The sequence below is a fragment of the Bos javanicus genome, chromosome 5 (assembly GCF_032452875.1).
Source record: "Bos javanicus breed banteng chromosome 5, ARS-OSU_banteng_1.0, whole genome shotgun sequence".
Taxonomy (NCBI): domain Eukaryota; kingdom Metazoa; phylum Chordata; class Mammalia; order Artiodactyla; family Bovidae; genus Bos; species Bos javanicus.
This window is the reverse complement of record NC_083872.1, coordinates 93,951,596-93,979,476: the sequence shown is the minus strand read 5'-3', so window position 1 is coordinate 93,979,476 and position 27,881 is coordinate 93,951,596. Positions and strand designations below refer to the sequence as shown.

General features: G+C 41.4%; 1 pseudogene; it reads left to right on the top strand.

Moving 5' to 3' along the window:
• The first annotated feature begins 932 nt into the window (after positions 1 to 932).
• Positions 933 to 12,386, top strand: LOC133248760 (C-terminal-binding protein 2-like; annotated as a pseudogene).
• The last annotated feature ends 15,495 nt before the right edge of the window (positions 12,387 to 27,881 follow it).

The window sequence follows — 27,881 nt, the reverse complement described above, 5'->3', positions numbered from 1 at the left end:
AACTTCATGCTACAAACTTTCAAAGATATGAACATGCATTCCATCAATGTCAGGTGTGAGTGACACTGTAGCTTACACTCTGTCTCCTACGGCTGACAATCCTTCAGCTCTACCATCTCTCATATCCTCTCCCTCCTCCAGTCAGTAACTCTTCTTGTCTGTTCACTCGATGTCAGCCCCCATATGCCAGCGGTTGTACTGTAGTACTGTACTTTCCAAGGCACTACAGTGTGAGATTTAAAATATTTTCTTTATTTTTTGTGTTTGTTTTTTATGTATTATTTGTATAAAAAGTATTATAAACCTATTACAGGACAATAGTGTATAGTTGATTGTGTTAGTTGGGTACCTAGACTAACTTTGATGGACTTACCAAATGCACTCTCAGAACAGAACTTGTTCATAGATAGGGGACTTACGGTAGAAAGAGAAGCAGGTAATGGGAAGATGGAGGCAGAGACCGGAGTTATGAAGTCCAGGAATGCCAAGGAATAACAAGGTTGCCAGTAGCTGCCAGGAGCTAGGAGAGAGGCATAGAGCAGATTCTCTTTCAGAGCCTCTAGACAGAACCCACCCTGCTGACCACTTGATTTCAGACTCTGGCCTCTAGAGCTGGAAAAGAATCAATTTATTTACCATTGTTTTAAGCTGCTGCATTTGTGACAATGTGCTACTGCAGCTGTATCAAATGAAAACACCCTGCTTCTCATAGGGAACTATGGGAGGAGTGCACCCCACAGGGTGCTCCAGAGTGACCAGATTGGCTCAAGGAGTAGTAACATCAGTGTCACGTGGTTCAGGAGAGGTCCAGAAATTAGAGCTTCAGCTCTCCACTGACTCACTGTCACAAACTGTTTCTTGGAGTTCTGACATACTCTTGATGGCATCGCTGAGAAACTAGTGGACCGATCAAGAGATCCCTGTCCCGAAGGATGACTCCAGTGAGGGCTGTAGCGGGACCTGTAGGTGGAGAGAAGAGGTATAGACCAAAGACGAAGTTGGTTGGGAAGGATGAAGTAATACCAGACAACAAATGAGCCAACAGCAAACCATGGATTTCACCAGTATGGACATAGAGTGGATTTAGATGGTGGTGGTTTAGTCGCTAAGTCGTGTCTGAGTCTTTGCTACCCGATAGACTGTAGCCCACCAGGCTCCTATGCTCATGGGATTTCCCAGGCAATAATACTGGAATTGGTTGCCAATCCCTTCTCCAGGAGATCTTCTTGACTCAGGGATCAAACCTGGGTCTCCTGAATTGCAGGCGGATTCTTTATTGACTGAGCCACCAAGGAAGCCCCATGGATTTAGATAGGACAGTCTAAATACAGTCAGACAGCAGGGGGATCCAGTTTCAGCTCAGAGAAGTAGGAGCAAGAAGAGAAATACAACACAGGGACTAGAGATCACCTCCCCAGTTTCATCTTCTTCTTGTCCCAAATTTCTGTTTGGAAAGAGGGAGAAACTTAAGTTGTTAGAAGAGTTTCAGCCATAATACAAATTCAACTGCAATGGACCATTGTAATCAAGAAGGGTGTTAATGATCATGAATTGGACAACTGCAATAATTTTCTGGTCATTAGCTGGTGGAAGTAGGTGGGTTGAAGGAAGATCTTCAATGTTACATCAACTGAAAGTGAATGTCACTCAGTTGTGTCAGACTCTTTGCGACCCCATGGACTGACTGTATGTAGCCTGCCAGGCTCCTTTGTCCATGGAATTCTCCAGGCCGGAATACTGGACTGGGTAGCTGTTCCCTTCTCCAGGGAATCTTCGCAACCCAGGGCTCCTGCACTGAAGGCGGATTTTCTACCAGCTGAGCGACCAGGAAAGCCCATTCCATTAGATACTTTTAAAAAGCTATATGATGATACATGAGTTGTAGTATAGAGCTTTTCTGGTGAATGACTAAACAACAATGCATAAAAAGGCAAAACCCACCAATTATAGACCTTAGATATGTTTCTCATAGTAAAATCTACTATGATTTTTACTAGCTATTAATTTGGACCTAATTGAATTTATTTGCACATCTATCAGCCTGTGTAAGAGTCAGCTTTTGACAACAAAAGTCTGACACAACTTTATTTATTGTAGCTTCAGTCTTTCCGTCAAATGCCAGGAGAGATCTGCTTCTTCTAAGGGCTTTGTTTTATCAATCTGGGTGGCTAGCTTTGATTTGGCTTTGTCATCTTGCTGGGGGACTCACAGGTAAATCTCATTAAGAGTTTTGCTGATGCTAATTTATAGATCAGCAAGTTTGGAGGACTGTTTTTAATGTATTCAGTTTATTTTGGAGCTTTGCATCATTTCTGCCTCTCTGGAGTTAGGTCCATTTTACAGCCAACCAGAAAGACAGTACTGAAGTAATTGTTCGTAAAATGATGATCTTCTATCTGTATTCTCTCCTTGGCACTCTTGCCTGAAGAATCTATCTATTGCCTTCACTCTGAATGTACAGAGACTTGTTAGAGGTGTCCTAACAAGTGGCTGGTGTGTCCAGCTCCATTTCGGGAGCCAGGCATTATGTTGACCTCTGCTTTCCTTCAAACGCAGTGACTAATTTGCTTGAGTGTGAGGTAAAATTCAATAAATGAATCCAAAGTCCCCAGGCGGCTCGGGGTTTGGAAATTCTTGAACTCCTTTGGAGCAGGTTGGCGATTTCTCCTTACCACTAGATGTCCCTGTGTGGCTTTTCTTTTGGACACCAGAGCTGTACCGGACGTCAGTTACCTCTGCTCTGCTGGATGGAAGCAAAGTGCATCGCAGTCTCTGAAGAGGCTGTTTATCATGGAGTATCATCCAAGCTGGGCTTCCATGGTGGCTCATATGGTAAAGAATCTGCCTGCAATGTGGGAGACCCGTATTCAATACCTGGGTTGGGAAGATCCTCTGGAGAAGGGAACAGCAACTCACTCTAGTATTCTTGCCTGGAGAATTCCATGGACAGAGGAACCTGGAGGGCCACAGTCCTTGGGGTTGCAAAGAGTCCACACCACTGAAGTGACTTAACACACATACATTATCCAAGCTGGGACCAGGCACAACTTAGCCCTAGTACACTCATTCAAGTCTAAGGGCATGACGAAGCTGGAGAGTTATCTGAGTCTGCACAGAAATCAGGACTATCTTCACAGAGGTCCCAGTTCTTTTCAACTTGTATTCATTAAAATTTCCCTGCCTCCCAGTGCCCTCTTGGTAACCTGCTGCTGCTGCTGCTAAGTCGCTTCAGTCGTGTCCGACTCTGTGCGACCTCAGAGACAGCAGCCCACCAGGCTCCCCCGTCCCTGGGATTCTCCAGGCAAGAACACTGGAGTGGGTTGCCATTTCCTTCTCCAACTTGGTAACCTAGACCAAAGCTTTAAAAATTATCATGGAGAACTGGTTTAAAAATTTTTTTTTCACTTCTACTCTCTTGCAGACCAACACATGGTCTTACTGTGCTTGACATCACAGGTAACTCACTTGGTGAGTTTGATAACAACCAAAGTGAGTGTTTCCTGTTCAATGAAATGACTGATAATATACTTAAATGTGATGTTGCACAGCAATGTCAGCTGACTGTACAAGGTTTTGTTTTACAGACATTCTCTTGATTTCTGTATTTCTTTTGTAACAGTTGGTACAGCTGTTGACTGGTAACAGCTTGCAGACCGCTGCTGATACAAGGACCATGCTTTGCATGGCACTGGGTTAGACATCATTATAAGGCTTAGTTCTACAAACTTAAATGAAAACTAATGGGCTGTGAGGAACTGGAGCAGCTCAAGGCAGCTTTAGATGACTTGAATAGAGACTCACACAATATGCTGAAAGTTGTGGTCTCTGTCCTTCTGCCCCAGGTCAGGCCTGGATCTTCCACTGAGCTACTGCACTGAATCTCAGATTAGGGCAACATTAAAGAAAAAAACCGGCCTTCCCTAGTCACTCAGATGGTAAAGAATCTTCCTGCACTGCAGGAGACCAGGGTTTGACCCCTGGGTTGGGAAGATGCCCTGGAGAAGGGAATGGCTTCCCACTCTAGTATTCTTGCCTGGAGAATCCCATGGATAGAGGAGCCTGGCAGGCTACAGTCCATGGGGTCGTAAAGAGTCAGACACAACTGAGCAACTAACACTTTCACTTTCACTTCAAACAAAATGCAATGGGTGATCCCCAAAGACTGCAGCAGCAAAAGGGAAATGAAAGTTTTTGCAACTTCTGAACCTGTTATCAAGTCCAAACAGTTCTGCAAGGCACACAGAAGGCCAGTAAATCTAGAGATGAGCTCTTGGGGCAAGGAATAGTGACTTGATTCAGAAAGCAAGCAGATCTTTGTGTTTCAAAGAACCATCTTGCCTAATTAGAATTCAGGCTTCTTTTATATTAAAAGGGGAAAAAGTAAAGTCAAAAATTTCCTGCTTCTGGTCAATCTCCAGAGAGGATGTGTTAATTTCTTCCTTCCTGTATTCATTCCCAAGTAGGCCTGGTCAGGATGTTTGCTGTGAGCAAAAGGTATAATGCTCCTTACCTGGGAGGCAGTGTTCCCAGAGGTGGACCCTTGTGTATAATTTAAACGTACAGGCACCATCTCTTTAGTGATCAACATATAACAGAACACAAAGGTTCTTCTTTATTACAAATCTTTTTGCAGAAATTAAGTGAATCTTGTCTGCTCTGTACTTTAAAAGAGAAATAAAGGTGATGAAGGATGGTAAATATCATGTACCTGGATTCATTTTAATAATTAGCCATAGTGACACCTGGGTGGTCAGTCATCTGCTGCTTTATGCTGCAACCAGCTCCAATTACAGAAATAGTGGAAGAATTTTAACTTCACAAACTGAAGAGAAATAGTTTGTTTACTCAACGCACCAACAGTTTGTGCTCCAACCATCATTTATTAAGCCAGTTATTTGTGATGTAAGAGCACAATTTGCCTTAAAAACAATGTTGAGAATGGTGGTTAATTTTCCTGTTCACTCACAGAAAACCATTCAAACCAGGCAGTAATTGAGTTAAATAAACACTGTTTCTCTCTTTGTTATGATTCCATGGGTCAAGTCAAGCAGCAGAGAACATTGTTATAAGTATTTGAGAACCCAGTTCCAAATTCTGAGAGAAGTTTCTCTTCTTTCTCAGGATGCCCTGTGGAGAAACAGGATTTGTATAGACTTCCTTGCTCTGGTGGGGATGGACAACAAGATCACATGAATCCTTCATAGCAGTAGCTAGCAAAGAAGCAGGATGAAGGGTTCTATTAACTGTTTATTTAGAACTTGAAGTATGAAATCATGTTTCATGGGCAGTTTTGGGACCTTTGTGCAGGGGTGGCTGGGAGTCAGGCATGTGACCTCTTGGAGAAGGAAAAGTCACGTGGTGGGATCTAAAAGCACTGAATCAAATGTTATTAACTGGAAGACTAGGATGAAGCCACACAAATGAAAAAGGAAGATGAGAGAAGTGTTCATATGAGAAGAGAGTTGAAGGACAATATATGCAGCTTTGTCAGCAGGGGATTGAAATTCCACAGATGAAGGCTTATTTTCATATACTTACATTGTGGGGGCTGAAGCCCCTCAGGAGAGGCCCTAAATGTGTCCTTCCAGAAAGACGACTCTAGTGTGGACCAACATCTTTAGTGTCTCTGATGGGTAATATAATAGAGGTGGGAAAGATATAGGTTTCATGGAACCAAAAGCGTAAACACTTTGTTGGCAATTTAGGGGGAAAAAAAGCAAACTTAAAAAATATAAAATTAGGTATAAAATATATATTTATTTAGATAAGAAAATAAATAAAAACAATATATCCACTTTTAAAAGTAGATGTCCATCAACAGATGAATGGATAACAACGTTGTGGTATATAGGTATATATATATACAGTGAAATATCACTCAGTCATAAAAGGAATGAATTTTGTCAGTTGTAGTTTGCCAACAAAGGTCCGTCTAGTCAAGGCTATGGTTTTTCCAGTGGTCATGTATGGATGTGAGAGTTGGACTGTGAAGAAAGCTGAGCACTTTCTTTCACAGTTGGACTGTGAAGACTTGATGCTTTTGAACTGTGGTGTTGGAGAAGACTCTTGAGAGTCCTTTGGACTGCAAGGAGATCCAACCAGTTCATTCTAAAGGAGATCAGTCCTGGGTGTTCTTTGGAAGTTATGATGCTAAAGCTGAAACTCCAGTATTTTGGCCACCTCATGCGAAGAGTTGACTCACTGGAAAAGACTCTGATGCTGGGAGGGATTGGGGGCAGGAGGAGAAGGGAATGACAGAGGATGAGATGGCTGGATGGCATCACTGACTTGATGGACGTGAGTTTGAATGAACTCCGGGAGTTGGTGATGGACAGGGAGGCCTGGAGTGCTGCAATTCATTGGGTCGCAAAGAGTCGGACACGACTGAGCGACTGAACTGGACTGAACTGAGTGAAGTGGATGAATGTAGAGCCTGTTATACAGAGTCAGTTGTTATACAGAAGTTGTATAACAAATTATATAAGTTGTTATACAGAAGTTGGAAAAAACAAAAATCATATAATTAACACATATATATGGAATGTAGAAAAATGGTACCAATGAAGCTATTTGCAGGGCAGAAAGAGATGCAGACATAAAGAACAGACTTGTGGGTCTTTTTAAGGTGGCCAGGAAACGGCCCAGAGGAGCCGGGGTGGCCTGATGAGCGAGGGGCGGAGTCGGGACCCATGCCATGCTGACTGGAGCATCGCACAGCTGCCGCTGCCGCAGCACCTCCCATGTGGAAGCCCTTTGTGGTGGATGCCGGCTGCCCAGGACTAGGGTTTCATCGCCTTAAACGGTTTTAAACCAATGAAGCTGGATTATCTTTAAAAAGACAGACAGCCCATTGTGGGAACTACAGAGTTTGTGGACAAATTTGTATTGGGCGCATAGTGGTGTAATGCCCGCAGATTCCTGCAAGGGCCCCTAAGTTCTTAGAGGGCCGCTTTGCCTTTTGAATCAGAGAGGTGCAAAGCTCGATAAAGAACGGCCCTTGTGGATAAGCACAAAGTCAAGCAACAGCGACTGGACAGAATTTGCGGAGGTATCCGCCCCCAGAACAGCCCCCGGCACCCCCGCCCCCTGGTGGCGCTGCTGGCTGGCAGAGACAGCACCCGGTGGAGATGCCCATCCTGAGGGACCTGGCCGCTGTGGCCTTCTGCGACGCACAGTTCACTCAGGAGATCCACGAGAAGGTTTTAAACGAGGCAGTTGGCACCATGATGTATCACACCATCACGTGTGGATAGGCAGCGGTTACGACTATGTCTTGTAGGTCTTCATAGAACCGTTCAACTTCAGCTTCTTCAGCGTTACTGGTTGGGGCATAGACTTCGATTACTGTGATATTGAATGGTTTGCCTTGGAAACGAACAGAGATCATTCTGTCGTTTTTGAGATTGCATCCAAGTACTGCATTTCGGACTCTTGTTGACCATGATGGCCACTCCATTTCTTCTGAGGGATTCCTGCCCGCAGTAGTAGATATAATGGTCATCTGAGCTAAATTCACCCATTCCAGTCCATTTCAGTTTGCTGATTCCTAGAATGTCGACATTCACTCTTGCCATCTCTTGTTTGACCACTTCCAATTTGCCTTGATTCATGGACCTGACATTCCAGGTTCCTATGCAATATTGCTCTTTACAGCATCAGACCTTGCTTCTATCACCAGTCACATCCACAGCTGGTTATTCTTTTTGCTTTGGCTCCATCCCTTCATTCTTTCTGGAGTTATTTCTCCACTGATCTCCAGTAGCATACTGGGCACCTATTGACCTGGGGAGTTTCTCTTTCAGTATCCTATCATTATGCCTTTTCATACTGTTCATGGGGTTCTCAAGGCAAGAATACTGAAGTGGTTTGCCGTTCCCTTCTCCAGTGGACCACTGTCAAATCTGTCAAATCTCTCCACCATGACCCGCCCGTCTTGGGTTGCCCCACAGGCATGGCTTAGTTTCATTGAGTTAGACAAGGCTGTGGTCCTAGTGTGATTAGATTGAATAGTTTTCTGTGAGTATGGTTTCAGTGCGTCTGCCCTCTGATGCCCTCTTGCAACACCTACCATCTTACTTGGGTTTCTCTTACCTTGGGCGTGGGATATCTCTTCAGGGCTGCTCCAGCAAAGCGCAGCCATTGCTCCTTACCTTGGACGAGGGTTATCTCCTCACCACCGCCCTTCCTGACCTTCAACGTGGGATAGCTCCTCTAGGCCCTCCTGTGCCCGCGCAGCCACGGCTCCTTGGACATGGGGTTGCTCCTCCCCGCCGCTGCCCTTGGCCTTGGGCTTAAGGGCATGGGGTAGCTCCTCCCGCCTGACCCCCCTGGCCTCAGGCTTGGGGGGTGGGGTATCTCCTCCCGGACGCTGCCCCTGACCTCGGACGCGGGGTAACTCCTCTCGTCGCCACCCCTGACCTTGGACACGGGGTAGCTCCTCTCGGCCGTGCCTGTGCTGTTGCAGTCTGGTACTCTCGGCCACTGCCCCTGACCTCGGATGTGGGGTAACTCCTCTTGGCTGCCGCCCTTCGGGCATGGGGTCCTCCCAGCTTCTGCCCCTGACCTCAGACGTGGGGTGGCTCCTCTTTGTCACGCTTGGTGCGCCAGCTGAAGTTGAACAGTTCTATGAAGACTTACAAGACCTTTTAGAACTAACATCCAAAAAAGATGTCCTTTTCATTATAGGGGACTGGAATGCAAAAGTAGGAAGTCAAGAAACACCTGGAGTAACAGGCAAATTTGGCCTTGGAATACAGAATGAAGCAGGGCAAAGACTGATAGAGTTTTGCCAAGAAAATTCACTGGTCATAGCAAACACCCTCTTCCAACAACACAAGAGAAGACTCTACACGTGGACATCACCAGATGGTCAACACCGAAATCAGATTGATTATATTCTTTGCAGCCAAAGATGGAGAAGCTCCATACAGTCAGCAAAAACAAGACCAGGAGCTGACTGTGGCTCAGACCATGAACTCCTTATTGCCAAATTCAGACTTAAATTGAAGAAAGTAGGGAAAACCACTAGACCATTCAGGTATGACCTAAATCAAATCCCTTATGATTATACAGTGGAAGTGAGAAATAGATTTAAGGGCCTAGATCTGATAGATAGAGTGCCTGATGAACTATGGAATGAGGTTCATGACATTGTACAGGAGACAGGGATCAAGACCATTCCCATATAAAAGAAATGCAAAAAAGCAAAATGGCTGTCTGGGGAGGCCTTACAAATAGCTGTGAAAAGAAGAGAAGTGAAAAGCAAAGGAGAAAAGGAAAGATAAAACATCTGAATGCAGAGTTCCAAAGAATAGCAAGAAGAGATAAGAAAGCCTTCTTCAGCGATCAATGCAAAGAAATAGAGGAAAACAACAGAATGGGAAAGACTAGAGATCTCTTCAAGAAAATCAGAGATACCAAGGGAACATTTCATGCAAAGATGAGCTCGATAAAGGACAGAAATGGTATGGACCTAACAGAAGCAGAAGATATTAAGAAGAGATGGCAAGAATACACAGAACTGTACAAAAAAGATCTTCACGACCCAGATAATCACAATGGTGTGATCACTCACCTAGAGCCAGACATCCTGGAATGTGAAGTCAAGTGGGCCTTAGAAAGCATCACTACAAACAAAGCTAGTGGAGATGATGGAATTCCAGTTGAGCTATTTCCAATCCTGAAGGATGATGCTGTGAAAGTGCTGCACTCAATATGCCAGCACATCTGGAAAACTCAGCAGTGGCCACAGGACTGGAAAAGGTCAGTTTTCATTCCAATCCCAAAGAAAGGCAATGCCAAAGAATGCTCAAACTACCACACAATTGCACTCATCTCACATGCTAGTAAAGTAATGCTCAAAATTCTCCAAGCCAGGCTTAAGCAATATGTGAACCGTGAACTTCCTGATGTTCAAGCTGGATTTAGAAAAGGCAGAGGAACCAGAGATCAAATTGCCAACATCTGCTGGATCATAGAAAAAGCAAGAGAGTTCCAGAAAAACATCTATTTCTGCTTTATTGACTATGCCAAAGCTTTTGACTGTGTGGATCACAATAAACTGTGGAAAATTCTGAAAGAGATGGGAATACCAGACCACCTGATCTGCCTCTTGAGAAATTTGTATGCAGGTCAGGAAGCAACAGTTAGAACTGGACGGGGAACAACAGACTGGTTCCAAATAGGAAAAGGAGTACATCAAGGCTGTATATTGTCACCCTGTTTACTTAACTTATATGCAGAGTACATCATGAGAAACACTGGGCTGGAGGAAGCACAAGCTGGAATCAAGATTGCCGGGAGAAATAACAATAACCTCAGATATGCAGATGACCACCACCTTATGGCAGAAAGTGAAGAGGAACTCAAAAGCCTCTTGATGAAGGTGAAAGTGGAGAGTGAAAAAGTTGGCTTAAAGCTCAACATTCAGAAAATGAAGATCATGGCATCCGGTCCCATCACTTCATGGGAAATAGATGGAGAAACAGTGGAAACAGGGTCAGACTTTATTTTTCTGGGCTCCAAAATCACTACAGATGGTGACTCCAGCCATGAAATTAAAAGACGCTTACTCCTTGGAAGGAAAGTTATGACCAACCTAGATAGCATATTCAAAAGCAGAGACATTACTTTGCCAAAAAAGGTCCATCTAATCAAGGCCATGGTTTTTCCTGTGGTCATGTATGGATGTGAGAGTTGGATTGTGAAGAAGGCTGAGTGCCAAAGAATTGATGCTTTTGAACTGTGGTGTTGAAGAAGACTCTTGAGAGTCCCTTGGACTGCAAGGAGATCCAATCAGTCCATTCTGAAGGAGATCAGCCCTGGGATTTCTTTGGAAGGAATGATGCTGAAGCTGAAACTCCAGTACTTTGGCCACCTCATGTGAAGAGTTGACTCATTGGAAAAGACTCTGATGCTGGGAGGGATTGGGGGCAGGAGGAGAAGGGGATAACAGAGGATGAGATGGCTGGATGGCATCACTGACTCGATGGATGTGAGTCTCAGTGAACTCCGGGAATTGGTGATGGACAGGGAGGCCTGGAGTGCTTTGATTCATGGGGTCACAAAGAGTTGGACACAACTGAGCGACTGATCTGATCTGATCTGACGACTATGTCGATGTCAAGGCTGCAGGTGAACTCGGGATGGCAGTGTGCAACATCCTGTCCGCAGCAGTGGAAGAGACAGTGGACTCAACTGTCTGCCACATCCTTAATCTGTACGGGCTGAATACCTGGCTGTACCAGGCGTTGCGTGAAGGCACGCAGGTGCAGAGCGTCGAGCAGATCTGGGAGGTTGCCTCGGGTGGGGACAGGGTGCGCACATCCGCTGGTAGACACTGGGCCTCGTTGGCTTCGGTCGCAATGGGGCAGGCAGTTGTGGTTCGAGTGAAGGCCTTTGGATTCAGCGTCCTATTTTATAACCCCTACTGCAAGATGAGACGGAGCGGTCCCTGGGCATGTAGAGAATCTATACCCTGCAGGACTTACTGTTCCAGAGCTACTATGTCTCCCTGCACTGCAATCTCAACGAACATAACCACCACCTCATCAATGACTTCACTATAAAGAAGATGAGGCAAGGCGCCTTCCTAGTGATCGCGGCCTGCGGCAGACTGGTGGAGGAGAAAGCCTTAGCCCAAGCCCTCAAAGAAGGAAGAATATGAGGGGCGGCCCTCAACGTGCTCAAGTCGGAGCCTTTCAGCTTTGCTCAGGGTCCCTTGAAAGAGTCTCATCTGTACTCCCCACACAGCCTGGTATAGTGAGCAAGCCTCATTGGAGATGAGGGAGGAGGCTGCCAGTGATATCCGACGGGCTATCACAGGTCGCATCCCAGAAAGCTTAATAAACTGTGTGAACAAGGAATTCCTTGTCGCAACAGCTCCCTGGTCAGTAATAGATCACCAAGCAATTCATCCAGAGCTGAATGGTGCCACATACAGAAACCTGCCAGGCATTGTGGGCGTGGCTCTGGGAGGACTTCCTGCTGCCAAGGAAGGGATCATCTCCAGAGACATCCTGGTGATCCACAACCTCCCCACGGTGGCACATCCCTCCCAAGTTCCCTCTCCCAACCCACCCACGAAATACGGGGACAATCGAGAGCACCTCAACGAGCAATAGCAGCAAGTGACGAAAGGTAATCATTCAGATACACCTGGGACCAAGAGACTGAAAAATAAATGAACTAAGAGAAAAGGAATTTGACAGTCTTTTTAACTGATTCTGGACATATGCATCATTGACATTGCAGTGTTACAACTACAAAAGAGCTAGAAGTCGAGACGTGGGAAAACTGAAGGTGTCGTCTGCTTGCACAAGCGCTGAAGGAGACTAGGATGTGATTTATTAACGACCAGCTTCTGTTATTGTGTGTTAAGTTTTTCATCTGTGTATCAAATCACAAAGAATAAATAGATCTGTTTCCTTTATCAGTTCCTTGGGCACAGGAGGTCCTGTTCAGGTCCTTGCTCTAGAATGTTGCGTCAAGAGTTCCAAACATCAAAATAAAATATTAATAGAATTAAAAAAAAAAAAACTGAACAGACTTGTGAACAGAGCAGGGGACAGAGAGGGTGGGACAAATTGTGAGTAGCATTGACATATATACACTGCTGCTGCTGCTGCTGCTAAGTCGCTTCAGTCGTGTCTGACTCTGTGCCACCCCATAGATGGCAGCCCATCAGGCTCCCCCGTCCCTGGGATTCTCAAGGAAAGAACACTGGAGTGGGTTGTCATTTGTACCATGTGTAAAATAGATAGCTGGTGGGAAGTTGCTGTTTAACACAAGGATCTCAGCTCAGTGCTCTCAGACAACCTGGAGGGGTGGGATGAGGGGGTAGGAGGAAGACTCAAGAGAGAGGAGAGTATCCTTATGGTTGATTCACATTGTTGTACAGCAGAAACCAACATGACATTGTAAAACAATTATCCTCCAATTAAAAATAAATTTTTAAAAAGTGTATATGCTCATAGGTAAAAACTTTTTAAAGAAAAGCTAACAAATACAACCATACCTTGGAGATATTATGGGTCTGGTTCCAGGTCACTACAATAAAGGGTGTATTGCCATAAAGTAAGTCAAATGGATTTGGCTTTCCAGGGCATACAAAAACTATGTTTACACTGTACTGTAGTCTATTAAGTGTGCCATAGCATTATGTCTAAAAATGGGTATCAGTTCAGTTCAGTCCCTTAGTGGTGTCCAACTCTTTGTGACCCCATGAATCACAGCATGCCAGGCCTCCGTCCATCACCAACTCCCAGAGTTTACCCAAACTCATGTCCATCGAGTCAGTGATGCCATCCAGCCATCTCATCCTCTGTCGTCCCTTTCTCCTCCTGCTCCCAATCCCTCCCAGCATCAGAGTCTTTTTCAATGAGTCAACTCTTCGCATGAGGTGGCCAAAGTACTGGAGTTTCAGCTTCAACATCATTTCTTCCAAAGAAATCTCAGGGCTGATCTCCTTCAGAATGGACTGGTTGGATCTCCTTGCAGTCCAAGGGACTCTCAAGAGTCTTCTCCAACACTGCAGTTCAAAAGCATCAATTCTTCAGCGCTCAGCCTTCTTCACAGTCCAACTCTCACATCCGTACATGACCACTGGAAAAACCATAACCTTGACTAGACGGACCTTTGTTGGCAAAGTAATGTCTCTGCTTTTGAATATGCTATCTAGGTTGGTCATAACTTTCCTTCCAAGGAGTAAGCGTCTTTTAATTTCATAGCTTAATTTAAAAATACTTTATTGCTAAAAACCGTTAACCATTATCTGAACTTTCAGTGAGTGGTAATCTTTTTGTGAGTGGAGGATCGTGCCTCCATGTTGATGTCTGCTGGCTGATCAGGATAGCAGTTGCTAAAGGGTGGGATAGCGGTGATAAGGACATCAATGAAGTTTGCAGCAGTGATTGACTCTTCCTTTCTTGAATGATTTTTTGGTAGCATGCTATGCTGTTTGATAGCATTTTACCCATAGTACAACTTCATTGAAAAGTAGAGTCCACCTCTCAAACATGCTGCTGCTTTATGAACTAAGTTTATGTCATCTTCTAGATCCTTTGTTGTCATTTCAACAATCTCAATATCTTCAGCAGTCTCCATCTCATTCAAGCACCTTCTTTCTGCATTGTAAGAAGCAATCCCTCATCAGTTCAAGTTTCATCATGAGATTGCAGCAATTCAGTCCATCTTCAAGCTCTACTTTTTTTTTTTTTTTTTTTGAGGCAAGAATCTCTTTTTATCTAACATTGCAGAATTAGAAAATAAGAACCAGGCTGAGTAGGAAGATAATACCAATAATCAAATTGGATGTAACCCTTAAATTTTCACTTAGAAGACAGAAAGAAATGAACTTTAAAGTGGCATGTGTTTATTGTATGTTGTACCAAAGTGAACAATATAGATAGATAGATAGACCTTGATATAGATATCACATTTTTTATCCATTCATTTATCAGTGGATGCTTAGGTTGTTACCATGTCATGACTACTGTGAATAATGCTACAATGAATATGGGCTGCAGATATAATTTTATTTCCTTCAGACATATACATGGAAATGAAATTGTTGGATAATATGGCAGTTCTGTTTTATTTTTTCTAAGAACCGCTGTAATGGTTTCCATAGTGGCTGCACCAGTTTAAATATCTACCAATAGTGTGCAAGGGCCCCCTTTTCTCCATATCATCTACCTTTGTTATCTTTGTTATTTTTATTATTATTATTACAGCCATCCTAGGCCTTCCCAGATGGCTCAGTGGTAAAGAATCTGCTTGCCAATGCAGAAAACCTGAGTTCAATCCTTGGGTGGGAAAGATCCTCTGAAGAGGGATATAGCCACCCACTCCAGTACTCTTGCCTGGAGAATTGCATGAACAGAGGAGCCTGGCAGGCTACCATCCATGGCGCTGCAAAAGAGTTAGATGTGACTCCACGACTCAACAACATAGCCACCCTAACACGTGAGAAGTGATAACTCATTGTGGTTTTGATTTGCATTTCCTTTTTTTGTTGTTTGCATTTCCTGATGATTAGTGATGTTGAACATCTTTTGTATACCTGTTTGTATATCTTCTTTGGAAAAATGTCTATTCAAGTCCTTGACCATTTTTAAATTGGATTTTTTTTTTGTAATTAATTTGTGTGAGTTCTTTACATATTTTGGAAATTAATCCCTTATCAGATATCTAATTCACAAATATTTTCTCTCGTTCCATAGGCTGCCTCTGCACTCTCCTGATGGTTTCTTTTGCTGTGCAGAAGCTTTTTATAATGTAGTCTTTTGTCTATTTTGCTTTTGTTACCTGAGCTTTTGGTGTCATATCTGAAAAATTATTGTCAAACCAATGTCAAGCAGCTTTTTCTCTATGTTTTCTTCTAGGAGTTGGGTGTTACATTTAAGCTTTTAATTCATTTTGAGTTGGCTTTTGGGTATGGTATGAGATAGCGGTCCAATTTTCCCCAGTGCCACTTATTGAAGAGATTATCCTTTCCCCATTATTTATTCTTCACACCCTCATCAAAGATTAGTCGACCACATCAGGTTCTACTTCATATTCTAGTTCTTTGACTCTCTCTGTCTGTCTCTTTTATTTTTGGCTGTGCTGGGTCTTCGTTTCTGCATCCAGGCTTTCTCCAGTTGTAGTGAATGGGGACTACTCTCTAATTGTGGTGCATGGGCATCTCATTGTGGTGGCTTCTCTTGTTGCAGAGCACAGGCTCTAGGGTTTGTGGGCTTCAGTAGTTGTTGTGTGTGGGCTCTGTAATTGTGGCCCATGTGCTTAGTTGCCCTGTGGGTTCAATCCCTGGGTTGGAAAGATTCCCTGGAGCAGGACAGGGCAAACCATTTCAGTATTATTGCCTGGAGAATCCCATGGGCAAGGAGTCTGGTGGGCTACAGTCCATGCAGTCACAAAGAGTCGGACGCAGCTGAAGCGACGTAGCACTCGTGAACTTTGTTCCAAGTGCTCTGCTGTGCTCTGAGTATAAGAATAAAGGAAAGGGACTTCCCTGATGGTCCAGTGGCTAAGACTCCACAATCCCAATGGAGGGGGCTCAGGTTCAATCCCTGGTCAGGGAACTAGATCCCACATGCCACAAGCAAGTATTTGTATACTGCAACTAAAGATCCCATGTGCTGCAACTAAGACCAGATGCAGCCAAATAAGTAAAATAAATGTTAAAAAATAGAAAATGAAGGAGAAACGTGCCCTCTGGAGGAACTCAGAGAGCTCTTGTTTCTAGGTCTGGCTGATAGAGAACAGCAGAGCCAAGGTGAGAACCCAGCTGTTGTGATTTCCACCTCAGTGCTTTTGCTGAAGTTTAGAAGTTTGACCAGTACTGAAAGCAGAAAATACTCTAGAGTGATGTAAGTAAATCAGTACCTCTAACTCACGGTAGGTTAATAAGGGCCTGGGTATTCTGGAACTCTTAAAACTAACCTACAGAGTCTGAGCTAATGGGCCCTAAAGTCTCTACAAAAGGGATCAAATTTGGTACCTAATATACATTCCCAAAGAAAAGTACTAAGGCATCAAAGGTGTTGGTTTTAAAACACAAAAGCACTAAAGAAAGTATTTAAAGTATCAAGATGAGTATTTAAATATAATTGAGGTCATTTTATAATGACAGTTAAAGTGATTCTACACATGAGGGAGCTAGGAAATCTTCAATATCCAGTTTGAGCAGCTCTTCCTTGCTCCTTGCTGTAGGGAGAGGCTTTTAAGACATGGTAGCTATTTGCAGGAGAAGGCAATGGCACCCCACTCCAGTACTCTTGCCTGGAAAATCCCATGGATAGAGGAGCCTGATAGGCTGCAGTCCATGGGGTCAAGAAGAGTCGGACATGACTGACTCACTTCACTTTTACTTTTCACTTTCATGCATCGGAGAAGGAAATGGCAACCCATTCCAGTGTTCTTGCCTGGAGAATCCCAGGGATGGGGGAGCCTGGTGGGCTGCCATCTATGGGGTCGCCCAGAGTCAGACACAACTGAAGCGACTTAGCAGCAGTAGCAGCAGCAGCTATTTGCACTTGTGTCCCTTCATCAGGAAAACGAGGCAATCAAAGCAGGGCAAAGGGAACTCAGGAGCATTGAGTGTCATTGAGGGGCCCCGAGTTTTATGTGTGTTGTATCTTTAATCATCAAAATAACCTTGTGTGGTAGGGTTTCTTGTCTTTATCTTACTGAAAACTAAATTTAAATTTTTTTCTTGGCCCACACCCTGCAGCTTGCAGGCTCTTAGTTCCCCAACCAGGGATTGAAACTGGGTCCTTGGCAGTGAAAGCACAAGTCCTAGCTTCTGTACAGCCAGGGAATTCCCTAAATCCAAATGTTTTAAGAACTGTGCTGAAGGACACAGTTTGTAAAGGGCAGACTCAGAAATGATGAGACTTTCCTGCCAGTTCAGTGGTTAAGACTCTCTTCAATTGCAGGGACAAGGATTTGAACCCTGGTTGGGAAAACAAGATGTTGCAGGAAGAGTTAAAAACAAAAACAAACAAACAAAAAAAGGAACTAGGCTAGTTTATGGAACCTTGGAACTGGTTTCAAGATTCACGTTCTCTGCAGTGTACCATGCCACCTCTGGGGATGAGAACAAGATTTAAATAAAAGAAAGAAACACCAGAAGAAGAAGTCAGTTCAGTTCAGTTATTCAGTTGTGTCCGACTGTTTGCGACCCCATGAATCGCAGCACGCCAGGCATCCCTGTCCATCACCAACTCCCGGAGTTCACTCAGACTCACGTCCATCGAGTCAGCGATGCCATCCAGCCATCTCATCCTCTGTCGTCCCCTTCTCCTCCTGCCCCCAATCCTTCCCAGCATCAGAGTCTTTTCCAATGAGTCAACTCTTCACATGAGGTGGCCAAAGTACTGGAGTTTCAGCTTTAGCATCATGCCTTCCAAAGAAATCCCAGGGCTGATCTCCTTCAGAATGGACCAGTTGGATCTCCTTGCAGTCCAAGGTACTCTCAAGAGTCTTCTCCAACACCACAGTTCAAAAGCATCAATTCTTGGGCACTCAGCCTTCTTCACAGTCCAACTCTCACATCCATACATGACCACAGGCTATGGTGGTTTTTCCATAGCCTTGACTAGACGAACCTTTGTTGGCAAAGTAATGAAGGTTATAAATAAAGAAGAGCTCATTTAGATTTTTGTTGAATTAACAAATATATATCAGCAGATAGGCTGGGCTTATAATCCTTGTTATTCTCTAATCAAACATTGCTTTTCAACATACTGCATCAGGAACCAAGCTCAAGTTCCCTCCTTTACTTGTGCTGTACCCCGAAGCAAATGCTCATACTCACTGAGAATTTTCTGAATGATTCTGCCTTTATGGAGGAATAGAAAGATAAAATCCTGGGCTCTGGAGGCAGAGTATCTGTGTTTAAATCCACATTTACAGCCGACTAGATATATGTAACAAATTATTTTACCTTCCTATATCTTGGTTATCTCAGTGGGGACAATAATAATGAAGTTTCACTCCTAAATTTGACCGCCTATACTTCCCTGGTTGTCCAGTGCTTAAGAATCTGCTTGCAATTCAGTGGATTTGAGTCTGATCTCTGGTCTGAAGATTCCTAGAACTAAGATCCCACATGCCACAGAATAACTAAGCCCACAAGCTGCAATTTGAGAGTCTGAGAACCACAAGGAAAGATCCTGCATGACACAGCAAAGGCCTGACACAGCCAAATAAACAAAGAAAATGGTTTTTTAATTTTATATTAAAATATATTTAAAATTTTTATATATTGAAGGTGAAAGTCACTCAGTCGTGTCCAACTCTTTGCCACCCCATGAACTATACAATCCATGGAATTCTCTAGGCCAGAATACTGGAGTGGGTAGTTTTTTCCTTCTCCAGGGGATCTTTCCAAGCCAGGGATCAAACCCACGTCTCCCGCATTGCAGTCAGATTCTTTACCAGCTGAGCCACAAGGGAAGCCCTTTTATATATTAATATATATATATATATATTTATAAAAACTTGTGTGATGTGAATAAGATGATACATAGAACATATTGTCTAGTCCAAAGTGAGTGTTCAAGAAATGTTAGTTTTCCTATTATTATTTTAAAAACAAATATGATAGGTATAAATAAATTGTCTCCCTAATCTTAGAGGCAAGAAATGATACAGTTCTTTAGATTGTAAACAAAGTTTGGTTTATTTCAAGGATTAGTAAAAAGTCCTCTGATGAATTTGGAGATCTCACTCCTACCCTTTGGAGCAGATATGTTTAGAGTTTATGAGTCTTACTGAAGGATGATCATTGGTGATGTCCAAGCTTATGTGCCCTATTCTGAGATGGTGGCACTTCCTAGGATTGTTGTTGTTTCTATTCAAGTTTCTACCACTCATTTGATTTCGGCCAGGTCACCACCAATTGCATAAACCCGAATCCAAAAACCTTCTTGCCTGAATCTAACCAGGCATTTGAGTTTGAGGCATTACCTTTTCAATATGCTCTGTCCCCATGTGTCCTAAGATACCTGAGCCTACATCTCATTAACACACAAGCCTCTGTAGTTATTACCTTGAAAACAGCCAAACAGATTGTCTGTCAGATTCCCTTCTCTGGCTCTGAAGAAAAGGCATTCTTTTTTTACCAAGGGCGTTAAGGCAGAACCCAGAACTTGAGAAACACAATCTGGGGGCTTCCCTGGTAGTCCAATGGTTAAGACTTCACCTTCCAATGCAGAGAATGCAAATTCCATCCCTGGTTGAGGAGATAACATCCCACCTGCCCCAGAGCCAAAAAAAATCAAAACATAAAACAGAAGCCATATTGTAACAAATTTGATAAAGGCTTTAAAAATGGCCCACATTAAAAAAAAATCTAAAAAAAAAGAGAAAGAAACACAATTTCAGTCTACTCTTACTGATGAAAGAGGAGGATATGTATTATATTCTGGTGAGATTACATCGGAAAAAACCCTCAAAATAATATAAACTTTCTCAATAAATCACCTTGTTTTATGTATATAAAACCATTCTATCTGTAAGATACTGTAGGAAAAGCAAGACGCTTACCATTAAGACCTAGTCAAGATAAAACAACTGAGACACTTCGAAGCTTCCTGAAAATTCTATCAAAAATCTGAGTATCCTTACAGTGATTTTAAAACATGACAGTTTTAACTAAGCCCTAGTTTGGAGAGTTACATCTCTGCCTGAAGATATACTTTGATGGCCATAATCTTTGTCTTTCTGCTTCAGTGACGTGGAGACGGATTGGATGCCAGCGTGTCAGAGAATCTGCCTAGCTGATTAGGCTTCTGTAGACACAACAAAGGCCATATTTTAAATTAGCTCCACACCGTCTAATCAGAATGAACAGACTACTTGGGTCTGTGATGGAGATGTATTGGCAGCTGATGAAGGCTGTCTAGAGGGATTTTTGGTGAAAACCCAAAGTATTTTAATGCTGAAAGCAGTTTGATTCCAGTGTAAGGATTAAGGGTGATTTAGAAGGAAATGTTTATGCTAACAATTCATTTCTATTACAATTGGTTCTATAGTTTGTCTTTATGTATTAGCTTTAACAATTATGCAAGATAATTTTTCTCATCTCTGTCATCAGGGGCTTAAAAATATTAATTTGTTAGAATTTAATCACACTCAGGAACATTTTGATATCTCAGATCACTTCATCAAGATGCCCACGAATGTTCAGGGGAAACACTCTAACTGCAGATTCATGTCTTTTGGTTGGGGAAGCCAATTGCATCTTTTTTTCAAATATTAATTTACTTATTTAACTGCACTGGGTCTTAGATGCAGCACGTGGGACCTTGGTGGGTCATGTGGGGTCTTTTGTTGTGGCACATGGACTCTCTAGCTGTGGTTCTTGGGCTCCACAGTGCACAGGTTCAGTAGCTGCAGCTGGTGGGCTTAGCTGCTTCACTACATGTGGGATCTTACTTCCCTGACCAGGGACCGAACCTGGGCCTCCTGTCTTGGGAGCTCGGAGTCCTAGCCACGCTAAGGACCTCTAAGGACACCCCCTGTACTCGCTTTCTGTTCTGAGAATGGTCATTCAACCAGGGCAGGCACAGCCTCACCAGATTCTGCCTACTATCATTCCTCTGTGGTGGCATCTTAGCTTCCTGTCTGGCCTTGGTGATTCTCGATGTTTTAGTTTCCCATCAATTCTGAGAGTCTCCCCAATCCATCCAATGTGGATTCTATTCCATAAGATATCCAGAGGACCGTTCTATTTCCATTTAATAAATAACTTATCCAGCTTTTTACTGTGGTTGTGTATATCTCTGCAACAAGACTATAAGCCAGTGGAGAGCAAGACCCATGATTTATTCATCTTCTTGTCTTGTAGATGATCAAGAAGAGATGTGATGCTAACCAAATGCTGCATCAAATGTAATCAATCATCAAATGTTTTTAACATTTTTCTTGTGAAGGAGATATTGGGTGGGCCAAGAGTTCATTTGGGTTTTTACTTAACATCTTATGGAACACCCAAAACAAACTTTTTGGCCAACCCAATGTTATTTTATACATATGTGAATATGCTACTGTCTTTACGTCCAATAAAACAGTCATAGAATCAACCTCATCTTGACCTAAGTCTTCCTGAGAAAACTATTGGATAGAAAATATGAATTTCTCTTTTCTATGGAGTAAAGTCCTTCATATACCATTTGCAAATATCTCCAATGTTTTTTGCAAAAATCTAGTCTACAGTCTCCCAGATCTATAATTTTCCATGGATTGCCTCCAACTCTCATCTCTCATGGACACCTTCTCATGGCTGGGCATTGATTGGCTATTTTTATATTTTCTTCCAGTTAATTGTTCCTTCCTCTGAGGTCCAAGATTGAAATCTGTGCTCTGTTACTTCTTTCTTCACTTGTCCCTCCCCCTATATGTATAAGATGGTTTCCAAATCTTTATCTCTACACAAACTTTCTCAGCTGTGCTCCAGTTTTACACCTACTCTTACCTGAGTGACATGAACATACACATATATTGCCACCCATACAAGCTAAATCTGGCACAAATTGCACTTATCTTTTAAACCATCATGCTGTCATTTTCCCCATCATTAAAACTACCATCAGACTTAGAACATGGAGTATATCCTCTATTTTATTACCCTACTCATAGAGCAAGTCTATAAGTCAAAGTTTCCCAAAATAAATCTTTTCCTTTATCTCTGTTCACCTGTACATATGCCAAACAAAGAAACAAAACCAGACATGTTTTGAACTAAATAGTAGAGTTAGTATATAAGAAGGAATAAAATCTGTTTCACCCAACCATATCTCATTGGAGCTTCTGGGAATCTAATATCTCCAGCCCTGACCCTGAGTTGATTTGATTTGGGTAGGAGCAATATGGAATTAGAAAATGACTTTTAAAAAAATCTATAGCCAATGTGGTCTAGCTTAGTGTTGACTTGTTTTATGTTTTATCCACTTAAGCATAATAAAATGGTTGGATTCTACCAATGGCAATAAGATGACCACAAGATCCTACAGGTAAAAGTACTAAGAAGGGACACATATTTTTGAAACCTAATTGTCTTTCTCTGTCTGACTTATGTCACTTGGTTTGATAATCTCTAGGTTCATGCATGTTGCTGCAAATGGCATTATTTTGTTCTTTTTATGCCTGAGTGATATTCTATTGTATAATGCACCATATATTCTTTATCCATTCCTCTGTCAATGGACATTTAGATTGCTTCCATGTCTTAGCTATTGTGAACAGAGCTGCAATGAACATTGGGGTGCATGTATCTTTTCAAATTATGATTTTTCACTAGATATATGCCCAGAAGTGAGACTGCTGGATCATATGGTAATTCTATATTTAATTTTTTAAGGACCCTCCATACTGTTCTCCATAATGATTGTACCAGTTTACATTCCCACTGACAGTGTAGGCGGATTCCCTTTTCTCTATATTCTTTCCAGCATTTATTTTTTAGGGATGGTTTTATGATGGCTGTCTGACCAGGGCGAAGTGATAGTTCATTGTGTCTTTTTTTTTTTGGTTTGTTTCATAGTATGTGGTTCATTATTTTATACGTATACATGAGTTACCTTTGTGGTTTCACTTATCATAAACATTTACTTTTGTATTGGCTCTGTTGATCATTAAGTGGAATACTCCTTTGATCTAAATCATCACTAATTCTTATACTATACTATACCATACCCATAAAGATGCCCAGCTACAAAGCACAGCCTACAGGAAACACACTGAACACTGCAATCATTCACAAACTCCCTGTGCTTAAAGCCCTCATGGCTAACTGCTCACTGGGCTGTTCCATCTGTATGTACTCAAGTCCTCATTTTCCATAAATGCATTCTTTATTCCCTATTTTCTAGTCACTCAAGCATGAAAGTGTGTGCATATTTTCAAATCCCTTTCTCTCAACCCAGTAAGTTAATCCCATTCATTTCTTATTCTATTTTTTAATTTATTATATTTATATTTATTTAGTTAGTTAGCTCTTTGGCTGAACCAGATCTTAGTTGTGGCATGCAGGATCTTTGATTTGTGTTCTGGTATGAGGGATCTTTCAGTTTGTGCATTCAAACTCTTAATTGCAGCATGGGGGATCTAGTTCCCTGACCAGGGACAGAACCCAGGCCCCCTGCACTGGGAGTACGTAGTCTTAGTCAATGGACCACCAGGGAAATCTCACACATCCATTTCATTTCTGAAAAAAATACCTTTCATTTATTTTACCCCCATTGCATTGTTACTGTCACTAATGTATTCTGATTTTGTATCTCTTGCCTTGATGATTGCAGTAGACTCCTCATTGACTCCTTGATTCCAATCTCTTCTCTTGACCAGTAACCCTCCACATTGCCAATAGACTTGTCTTTCTAAAGGGATATCTGGTCACTTTCTTCTCTGATTCAAAAAATTTGGATGCCTCATTGCCATTATAATGCAATTCAAATTTCATGGTATGATATTCATGGTTTTGATCTGAAATCAGTCATTAAATAAGTGTTCAAAACATTCAATGTACATTTCCTTCTGCTTTACACCCCTTTTGTTTCTTACTACTCACTATAGGCACTGCTACTCTGGCTGCACGAGTTCTTTCCTACATCTGTACCATGATTCCCTGTATCCATAGTTTTGTAACACACATTCATTTTGATTGGAATAGTCACTCATTCTACTCTTTTGTGTCAAAAATTCTATTCTTCTTGGCAAAATTCAAATGACCATTCTGTTAAAAATTGTTCCAGTTGAAATTAGATAGTTCTTCCCTGTGTGTTCTTTTAATTGTTTTTCCCCCTCTTATATCAAATAAATTAAATACTTATTTAAAATGCTTATCGATGTTTCTTCTGTTATATTTGTATGAAGTTTGCCATGTCAAATATAGGTTATTTTATCTCCCTCAGCCCTTAATCCCCTGTTTAACTAGATAATTCCTGCTCATCTCCTGAGGCTTAGTCTAAGTGTCTCTTTATAAATGAGAGTCTCCCCTGAATTCTTAGAAAATGTTGATCTTCCAAAAAACATTTATGGTTACATGAACTTTTCCTTAATATCATATTGTACATGAGTAATTGCTTAAATCTTCATTGCCAGACCATATGTTACCTACTTCATTGCAGCATACCTTTTAATCAGCATGTTTGGCACATAAAAGGAATTCAATAAATATCTATTCAGTGAATGAATGAAACTATTTTTTAACCTTTATAACTACAACAAGATTAAGTATGATGCATTTGATTGATTTAGCGTTCCAAAAAAATGCATGTCATGTAATATAATTAAATTTATTGTCAAGAAGTCATATACAAACTGAGCACTCAATAAATATTTCTTAGATGAATGAGGAAATGAATGAATGAATACAGTTCCATATTCCAGTCTAGTATGGAAAGAATGCTAGACTGAGAATTTGAAGGTCTGGGAAAGGTTGTAGCACTATCTTACTATATGGCTTTGAACAATTTACCCAACTGTTCTTTATCTGAGTAATAAATTCTGTACTATCTGCTGGTAAAGATGAGGTAAAACACAAATGGAAGGAGTTTTCATGATACTACAATTGAAGGGAAATGAATATGGAATGAATATGGACTGTAGACTGCTCTGTTCTGCTCTATTGCTAGGGAGAATGGTTTTTCCAGCTGAATTGAAAAAGGATTGCATTTAGAGAGTTGGAATTCCTTTCTCTGAAGAAGTGAGAATCACCTATAAGATATAACAGCTTTCCCCATCAGAAATATGAGCCTTGAATTCCTTCAACACAAGTATCCCCATCCTCAAATATTGAATATTTTTAACTAAATGTTTAGAGGTTTTTAATCTCATACCAGAGCTGTGACATTGCTCTGTATATTCCTCAGCCTAACAGTTTATATATTTCTTAATCTAAGAGTCCATATATCTTATATATGGTCTATCTATCAAATTCTATGAACTTTTCTAAGAGTTCAAGGATTTAGGAACTCCCTGAAATTCTAGGAGAAATGTTATATGTATTTATATGGAGGGGGGTATATTTAGCACAGTTTAAAAAATCAGGTTCTTAAATGTGCCAAAAGCCTAAAGATCACTGATACATGCAAAGATGAGAAAATGTCCATGAAACTGAAGAAAAAACAAACATTGAAAAGTGAGTTTAACAATAGCAACAAGCATAAAATCAGAGAATTTTACAGAGATATAGAGGTAAGAAAACCCTGCTCTCAGGCCATATTGACTCAGTTTACACCTTCTGGTAAATCTCTGTAATTTGATTTCTTGGTCCAGAGGAAATCAGAAGGACCAAATTAGAAGAGTGGTGTTTAAAAGAATATGGGGCAGTTTCCTGGTGGCCTACTGGTTAGGATCCAGAAATTTCACTGCTGGTTTGATCCCTGATCAGGGAACCTTCCCATATGCTATGCAGACAGAATGCAAAAAAATATTTTTCTAAGTAAATGGAAGAATATGACTTGGTATAGGTTCTTCAGAGTTCATTTTCCCCACCTACTTATTTTATGCTCTTTATATATCTTGTTTCAACTGTTATTTTAATTTCACATTTATAAAACTTACCATTTTTAACATTTGTTCTTCTTCAAAGATACATGTATATGGGATCATTTTAGCCATGTTCTATGTCTCTTATAATTACTCTAGTGTTGAGGTTGAAAGTTTGAAATTCTTATTGTTTTTTAGTTGATGTTTTGTTCTTATAATTTTCTTTTGATATTTTTAAACTGAGATATATTTGACATAAAATATGATATTAAGTTTTGGTTGCACAATATAATGATTTAATATTTGTAAATGTTGAGAAATGATCACTATGATAAAATTAGTTAACATCCATCACCACATGCTACAATTTTTTTTTTTCTTTGACATTCTTTGTCCTTTTTTATTTTGGTAAAAAAATATCCTTTAATTCCAGAAGTCTCCAAAAAGCAAAAGTTGAATTTGCCACATACTGGAAAACTATATACATAGCATTTAAATTGTATTGAATATTATAAGTAATCTGGATATTTTTAAAATTTATCTTTTAATTTTTTTTAATTGGAGTATAATTGTTTTACAGTGTGTGTTAGTTTCTGCTGTACAGCACCATTGATCAGCTATATGTATACATATATCCCTTCCTTCTTGAACCTTCCTCCCAACCCTCTCATCCCACCCCTCTAGGTCATCACAGAGCACTGAGCGGAGCTCCCTGTTCTATACAGCAGTTCCTCACTAGCTATCTGTTTTACATATGGTGGTGTATTTATGTGAATGCTACTCTCTCAATTCGTCCCACTCACTCCTTTGGCATTCTTAAATGGCACACTTCTTCCTTCCCCCATGTCTCTTAAGCTCAGTTAGGACTTGGAGTAGTGGGAGTCAGTGAGTGAATGCCTAGGGCAGCCTGCATAATACCTAGTCAACATTTTTTCCTGTTGATTTCTGCTACATGGTTGTGATGGGGCAAACAATGATTCTCTTAGGGACAAATGGGAGAGAGCCACAAATACAGCTTAAAAATGATTCAGCATCCTAAACTCCTACTTTTGCTTTTGTTACCCAGCGGAGCTGATGGTGTAGTTCCAGCCTTAATCTGAAGGCCTGAGAACCAGGAGACCAGCCGTAGTTTGAGAACAAGCAGGCTTGAAACCCAGGAAAAGTTGATATTTTTGTTCAAGCCCAAAGAAAGGAAAAGACAATGTCTGAATTTGAAGGCAGTAAGGTAGGATGAATTCTTTCTCATTCAGATATGTCTTTTTGTTCTATTCAGTCCCTTCAACTGATTGGATGAAGCCCACCCACATTAGGCAGGGTAATCTTCTTTACTTAGTCTACAGATTGAAATGTTAATCTTATTTTAAGAAATACCTTCATGAAAACACCTAGAATAGTTTGACCAAATAACAGTGCACCCTGTGACCCAGTCAGGATCACATAAAAGTAACCATCAAACACTTCCCTCCCCTTCCCCTGCCCAATTTGAGACAGGCTTCAATGTTCCCAGGCTTTCTGTTAGTTATTATACTGATTTCTTACATCTATGCTTCTATCTCTCATCTCTGAAATCTGCAGGGTTAATTTGGTAGAGAAAGTCAGCAGTCTGTACTAATTTTCCATTTTGTCAGGAATCTTCTACTTATAATTCCTAAATTATTTATATATCACTAGTATTTTTCCCCCTCTATTAGAGAAAATTGCTTCTCTTTTTCAAAACTAATTCCTATTGTATCCATCTCTTTCTCCAGTCTCCATTACATTGTCCATTCCACCAACCCATTAGGGAACTGTACTTTATGTGTATGTCTATGTAAACATGTATTTATTTTTACTCTCTCTGGACCAATAAGAATACTCCTCCTGTAGGCACACCATAAATGTTC